This window comes from Bos javanicus, chromosome 13 (assembly GCF_032452875.1).
Source record: "Bos javanicus breed banteng chromosome 13, ARS-OSU_banteng_1.0, whole genome shotgun sequence".
Classification (NCBI taxonomy): domain Eukaryota; kingdom Metazoa; phylum Chordata; class Mammalia; order Artiodactyla; family Bovidae; genus Bos; species Bos javanicus.
In genome coordinates, this window is record NC_083880.1 from 58,685,475 (window position 1) to 58,692,859 (window position 7,385).

The following is a 7,385-nucleotide window of genomic DNA, read 5'->3' on the forward strand; positions in this document are numbered from 1 at the left end:
CCAAAAGATTTAGGGATGTCATTTTGTTTTTAAGGCAGATTTAATTTTAGAACTAGCAAAAGAAATCTAAAAAGTGAAGCTTAAAAGACTTACAGGATTCCAACGACATCAACTCATTTTATTATAAATAATAATCGTTGCACAAATCAGTGAAAAATATTAATACCTGACATTTATTTTGTATTTACTATATCCCCAGCACTGTGTTCTTTTTCAGCACTTGGCATGGATTATTTCATTTATTCCCCATAATAATAAAAGTAAGAAGGCACTATTTTTAGGCTCAAGTTAGAGATGGAAAAATAGAAGCTCAGAGAGGGTGAGTAAACAGTTGAAGGCCACACAGCAGGGAAGCAGGGTACCACTTTTACTGCTACTTTATGCTTCCTCTGGATGTTGAATAGCAGTGAGACACTTCCTTGGGACGTAGAGACAAATGGAACAGCCCATAAACCCCCAGCATGTATTTCAGACTTTTGAACCTACAGAATTTTTTTCCAACAACAAAAAAGTGAACCACCTTTTCTTCTGCATTAGTTTCTTGTACTATTTTTTAAAATGATGTACAGAAAAAGATCCTTTCCATTGACCTCTTCACCTCTTCAGCAGACCAGCCCGTAAGTTAACTACCAATCATGGGCTGCACTTTCCAGATTTTTACCCCCAAAATACGCTTGTTATCACACTCCATTTAATCAGACAATGTAATCAAGCATTAATTATTTTTTTATCTACTTATTTCCCCAATGTTTCTTCATGTAGAAGCAGGACAAAGTAGAGGTCATAATGATAAAGTTCTGGGCAATTTCAGAACACTTCCTGAACTTGTGCTTAACAGTAAAACTGGGCTTCCCTGGTGGTGCGGCTGGTAAAGAATCCGCCTGCAGTGCGGGAGACCTGGGTTTGATCCCTGGGTTGGGAAGATCCCCTCGAGAATGGAACAGATACCCACTCCAGTATTCTGGCCTGAAGAATTCCATGGACTGTATAGTCCATCGGGATCGCAAAGAGTTGGATATGACTGAACAACTTTCGCTTTATTCCCATGCTTGTACCCTGCCACTTCCCTTCTCACAAACATCCCACACAATTTTAAGAATTCTCTCCCACACCTTCTCTGTCCCCAAACTCTTCCTCCGTCCACCAGCAATGCTGAATGGCTCATTATATAAAAGTACATTTGCTCTGCGTTCATACCAAAGGTCAAAGTATAAAGACCCGTATAACAACAACAGTGTTTGCCAAACAGGTTAACTGGCATGTTTGAAAACGGACACTCCTTGGCAACCCATTGGTTGAAGCCAGAATAACAGCAATCACATCTCGGGCAAAAGAGTGAGGCTGTTTAGGTACTCTTTTGGGATGAGTTATCTTTATGACGTGCAGAGGAGCCAATCCAGTCCTTGTAAAAGTGGATTAAAAAATAATTTACTACCAGTTGCTAGTCAGGCTTCAGTGCAACAGAAGTAAATAAATACAGAAACAACCAACTCTGCAGAAGAAAACCTTGGTATCTGCTCTCCAATTCTTAATATTTAACAAAGTAAAAGTTAACTTTCACTCTCCTTTTTCTTAGAATTGAGTTGATTATAGTAATACCTGCAGTTGAGGATCTTAGCACCAGGGCTACCTCCTAACCTATTATGTGTTAAATTCTCTTTACCTTAGAGCAGGCCCACCATCCATTCAGGCAAATGGGCCATGGATGTTGAGTCTGGAAATTCTGGGATCAGATCTGCTTTTGAAAGATTCTTAGCGCCCCCATCTCCCCACAATGGAGCTATCTGAGTTTATTATCAACACCTACCGCAGGAGTGAACAGTTGTTGAAAACAGTAAAGAGTTCTAGGAAGGCTTCTTAAAATGAAGGGTTTCAGAGATGTCTTTCCATTGTTCAGGTGATTATCCCTGCAGGGTGATAATAGAAAACCACCCTGACATTTACTTATGTGAGACTCAGGATATAAAAATCACACTCACCCTTCATGGACGCTGGAGAAGCCAGAAAAATGAATGGTGAAGCGTTACAGGCGCCAACATCCAGCGATTCCACAAAGAGCTGTGGAGGGTCCCCTCTGTCCCAGATACACTGGATACACAACCACTGACAAAGACCCCTTGTCGCAGATTTTCTGGCAGTTCCAACCTTTAGTCAGCATTGCATCATCAAACTCCTTTTTCACTTGGGACGCTCAAATACTTCAATGTTTACCACGTGGCTTGTAAAGATTTTGCACTCAAGTTAGAGGGGCAGGGACTCATTAAGAGGTAAGGTCCATGACATCACATTGAGCAGACGGAATAATTTCAGAAGACGATGACAGCCGGGCCTGCCTCATTTAGTGCTGTCCTGCAAGACATTCATTTAGTATTTTTTGTTGTTTCAAAATATTTTTACATTGACCACATACATATATCTCTGTGTAAATCTATTACATTTCCAAATAATATTAATAATATATATCGTGTCTGTCCCACGCATCCATGCCTCCTGGGTCAAAAACAGACTCTAGAGGTAAAGCCTGTAGCCAAGAGAGCTAAGTAGAAGGTGCTCGGACACTTGCACCAAGCACTAACGTAGCTTCCTGCCCTTGTTCTATGTAAGCACCATACACTTGGCAGGACCCTTTTTTACTCTGAGCCACACTGGCTGATCAAAAGCTGATACTGTGGGCGGGCAGAGGAACAATGCTGCCCTGGATGCTAAAAGGCCAGAGGCTACAGGCCCCTGAGTGTCTCCCAGGAACCCATTCAGCAAGCAGCTGTCAACCACACAGAAGTCCCCTGACATCCTGTGCAAGAGACATGGTGAGCACCTTTGTCTTCTGGAGGAGCCAAATGACCGACAACTAAACGTGGGTACTGGAAGGACCGGAGACTGGCTCATCCCAACCCCAGGCGTGTTTAGGAGATGAAATAGCACTTGCCTTAGGAAGAGCAGGCAGACCTCCCGGGTCTTGGCAGGGCTACATTACACCCATCAGTGCCATCAAGGACACCGATGACGGCAAAGCCCAGCCAGATGCAAAGCTCTGGATATTAGAACAGACACACAGCTCAGCTTACACCCTGTGTGGCCACTTGTGATAATTAGGAGATGGGTCTGGATGGAGCAGGGATAAGGAACTGCAGAAGAAAACATCTGGGAAGAGGTACGGAGGTAAGTGAAAGTGTTAGTTGCTCAGTCATGTCCGATTCTTTGCAATCCCATGAATTGTAGCCCATCAGGCTCCTCCATCCATGGAATTCTCCAGGCAAGAATACTGGAGGGGGTAGCCACTCCCTTCTCCAGGGAATCTTCTCGACCCAGGGAATCTTCCTGACCCAGAGATCAAACCTGGGTCTCCTGCATTGCAGGCAGATTCTTTACCATCTGAGCTACCGGGAAACCCACCAAGGAGGCAACTAAATCGAATCTGGGGCATTTAGACTCAACCGTTGTGGGCCCAGGAGTTAATTGCTCTTTTCATTTTCAACTAAATGCAAGTGGCCTGCCTCCTTCTCTAACTCCTGATAAACAAGGATCAAGAGTTTAACTGGTGGAAACTGCCCCCCACACTCTGGGTGAAACAGGGTCACATCTCATTTTGCAAGTGTCCTGTGCTCCAAGAGCCTATTAGCAGAAGTTCAGCATCTTCTTCTGAAGATGCCCACCCCCCAACACACATCCCACCTCCCCTCATATTATATCATCCAAGATGGCAGGGAGGCTTAGGAAGCAGGAAGGGAAGGGTCAGTTCAGATTCCACAGAGAACCCGGAATGGACATGACAGTCACCTGCCTCATTGAAGAAGCAAGCCCTGCCAAAATCAAGCTTCCACATTCCAGATCCTTCCAGAGGCTGCCAGCCATGCCCACTGCCTTAGGATTGAGGTTGGCCAACAGGTGGGCTCCAAATACTGTCCATCTTTGGAATCCAGCCCTGGCGCTGCCTGGGGAGCAGCCTCACCAGCCCTTCATGGCAAGGGACAGGTTCACTTCATCGTGAATCACATGTGAGGGCTCCTCCCCATGCCCTGGTCAGTGGGGCTGCCTGGACATCCTGGAAGGAAGACAACCTTCTGGGGTGTCCCTCTTACCACTGCCTTCTGAACGAAGGCCTTTCGGAGGCTCCAAAGTGACATGTCCTTCAGCGGGAGGTCTTCCAGTGAGTCCCAGAGATATCTGAAAAGAGTAAAGGAAATGCTTTACAATCTTTGCTGGAACTTCCTACGTGAGAACCAGTTTGGAAAACCACAGGTCTGTCTCCTCTGCTTTATCTCCTTTGAGTAGTTCATCCACGTCACCCTTCTCTCCTTTTCAAGGAGGCTCTCTCCTGCTTGCCCTCCACCCCTTAAAGCCCCTACTTTTCCTTCCAAGTCTATTTCTGTTTCCCCTTTCTACGTCTCTCCTTTCCTTTAAAAAATGTGCTTTTAATCAGTAGTTGAAATTTCTAAACACAAATTTGTGATATAAATACTGGCAAAACATTGTAGCTGGATGAGCATTAGAGCAATAACACAAAATTACCCAAGATGACACTAAAGAGGTTGTGATTGTTCAAGGAGAAAAACTCATTTCAATGATTTAAAAGAAGTTATTGAAACACACTCTTTTCCCAGTAACCTTCAAATATTTATCTTCTCCTCATAAAGCATATAAATTGTCATAGAAACCCAGACATAGTGTTAAAATTAACCATCCAAGGTTTTAACCAACAAGCCTATTACAGCTGGTATGTGAAGGGATTTTTTCTTAATTTTATTGGAGTATAGTTGATTTACAATGTTGTGTTAGTTTCAGATGAGTTTCTTTCAAAAGCAACTTTAGTTTTATCTTTTGTACTATCAAAAAACAACCCCCCAAAATGAGTATGTACTATACACAATAATGTGAAATAAAATGAGAAGAGGCTTGGAGAATGAATGGGCAGACACATAAAAGGCACGTTGATGGGCATAGTTCTCTGGCTGTGTATGGGAGGAAAACCCATCACCAGTTTGTTGGAAGATGTGCTCAAAGGCCATTGCTCCCCTGAGGTTCTGGAGGCACCCGCCCAAACCCATCCTCAAGACTGCTGTCTTCTTTAGTTTTTGTTTGTTTTCCAGGGTGCATTTTGTTTGTTTTCTAGTGTGGGAGGGTGCTAAGTCACGTGGTCATGTCCGACTCTTTTGTGATACCATGGACTGTAGCCCACTAGGCTCCTCTGTCCATGGGATTTTCCAGGGAAGAATACTGGAGTGGGCTGCCAGGCCCTCCTCCAGATTCAGGGATCTGACTCACGTTTCTTATCTCTTCTGCATTGGCAGGCAAGTTTTTTACCATTAGAGCCACCTGGGAAGCCCCATCCACGTATATTTATTCACAATCAGAAACTAAGACAATTGCACTAAATTTCAAGATTTTGAAAAGTAAAAACAACACGGAATGAAATTTTCCTGGAACCGTGTAAACCATAACTTAAAAAAAAAAATGAGTGAACTGAAAATGATTTTAATCATCTGTTGGCTCCAAACTTGTATTTATTTGTATCTAGTGGAGACAGAATCCTGGAGAAATCAAAAATCAGTCATCTCCATTAAAAAGAACTTACTGAGGTGAAATTCCAACAGAAAGTAACCCCTTTAAAGCAAACAATTCAGGGACACATAGCTGGTGCACCATGGCTCCTTCTGAGTTTAAACTCTCTTCCTCCCATCTCCCCTACAGCGCTCCCTTTCTGCCCCTCCTCCTCAGTAATCTACTCCATTGATTTCCATTTCTTACCTCCCCACCATCATGTCCTGAGCTCCCTCCCGTTCTCCATCACACCCACCATATTTCTCCCCCTCTGCTCCCGCCCTTGCCCTCCTCCATAATCCACTGCCGACCCCAGCCCGGGCCTCAAGATCCTCCTAAGAGTTCCCTCCTCTTTCTTCAACCCACTCCATCTGTCAAAACTCACTTCAGTTCATTCTTGACTTTCTCCCATTGCCCCATTCATCCATCTATAGTCCCCCAGGTCCCAGCGCCCCCTGCAGGTCCCCCTCCACTCCCCCATCCATCTCCCCTCATGGTCTCCCAGCCCCCAGCAGGTCACCCTCTATTGCCCCATCCATCTCCCCTCATGTTCTCTCAGCTCCCCCTGCAGGTGCTCCCCAACTCCCCTGTCCATCTCTCCACGTGGTCTCAGCGCCCCCTGCAGGTCGCCCCCCACTTCCCCGTTCATCTCCCCACCTGGTCTCTCAGCGCCCCCTGCAGATTGCCCCCCACTCCCCCATCTATCTCCCCTCATGGTCTCTCAGCGCCCCCTGCAGATCCCCACCACTCCCCCATCCATCTCGCTTCATGGTCTCCCAGCCCCCAGCAGGTCATCCTCTACTCCCTGATCCATCTCCCCTCATGGTCTCTCAGCGCCTCCTGCAGGTTCCCCCCCACTCCCCCATCCATCTCCCCTCGTGGTCTCTCAGCGTCCCCTGCAGGTTCCCCCCCCTCCCCCATCCATCTCCCCTCGTGATCTCTCAGCGCCCCCTGCAGGTTCCTCCCCCACTCCCCCATCCATCTCCCCTCGTGGTCTCTCAGCGCCCCCTGCAGGTTCCTCCCCCACTCCCCCATCCATCTCCCCTCGTGGTCTCTCAGCGCCCCCTGCAGGCGGGTCTCTCAGCGCCCCCTGCAGGTTCCTCCCCCACTCCCCCATCCATCTCCCCTCGTGGTCTCTCAGCGCCCCCTGCAGGTTCCTCCCTTCACTCCCCCATCCATCTCCCCTCATGGTCTCTCAGCGCCCCCTGTAGGTTCCCCCTTCCCCCCCATCCATCTCCTCTCATGGTCTCTCAGCGCCCCCTGCAGATCCCCACCACTCCCCCATCCATCTCCCCTCATAGTCTCTCAGCGCCCCCCTGCAGGTTCCCCCCCACTCCCCCATCCATCTCCCCTCGTGATCTCTCAGCGCCCCCTGCAGGTTCCCCCCCCAGTCCCCCATCCATCTCCCCTCCTGATCTCTAGGCGCCCCCTGCAGGTTCCCCCCCCCCAGTCCCCCATCCATCTCCCCTCGTGATCTCTCAGCGCCCCCTGTAGGTTCCCCCCTTCACTCCCCCATCCATCTCCTCTCATGGTCTCTCAGCGCCCCCTGCAGATCCCCACCACTCCCCCATCCATCTCCCCTCATGGTCTCTCAGAGCCCCCTGCAGGTTCCCCCCCCTCCCCCATCCATCTCCCCTCGTGATCTCTCAGCGCCCCCTGCAGGTTCCCCGCCGCCTTCCCCCATCCATCTCCCCTCGTGGTCTCTCAGCGCCCCCTGCAGGTTCCTCCCTTCACTCCCCCATCCATCTCCTCTCATGGTCTCTCAGCGCCCCCTGCAGATCCCCACCACTCCCCCATCCATCTCCCCTCGTGGTCTCTCAGCGCCCCCTGCAGGTTCCCCCCCCCCA

The 7,385-nt window shown here is 48.3% G+C and overlaps 1 protein-coding gene across 2 annotated transcripts in view; it reads right to left on the bottom strand.

Annotated features, from left to right (window-relative positions):
- Positions 1-708: 708 nt before the first annotated feature.
- RBM38 (RNA binding motif protein 38) overlaps positions 709-7,385 on the bottom strand; it is a 125,053-nt gene continuing 118,376 nt past the window's right edge. Inside the window, exons 5-6 of one of the 2 annotated variants that reach the window (XR_009740429.1) lie at positions 4,080-4,164; positions 709-2,349 (exon numbers count right to left, since the gene is read on the bottom strand). The gene's annotated coding sequence lies outside the window, so the exon portion shown is untranslated. Of the gene's footprint in view, positions 4,165-7,385 lie in introns of both variants that reach the window. The other variant, XR_009740428.1, reaches the window with a different exon arrangement.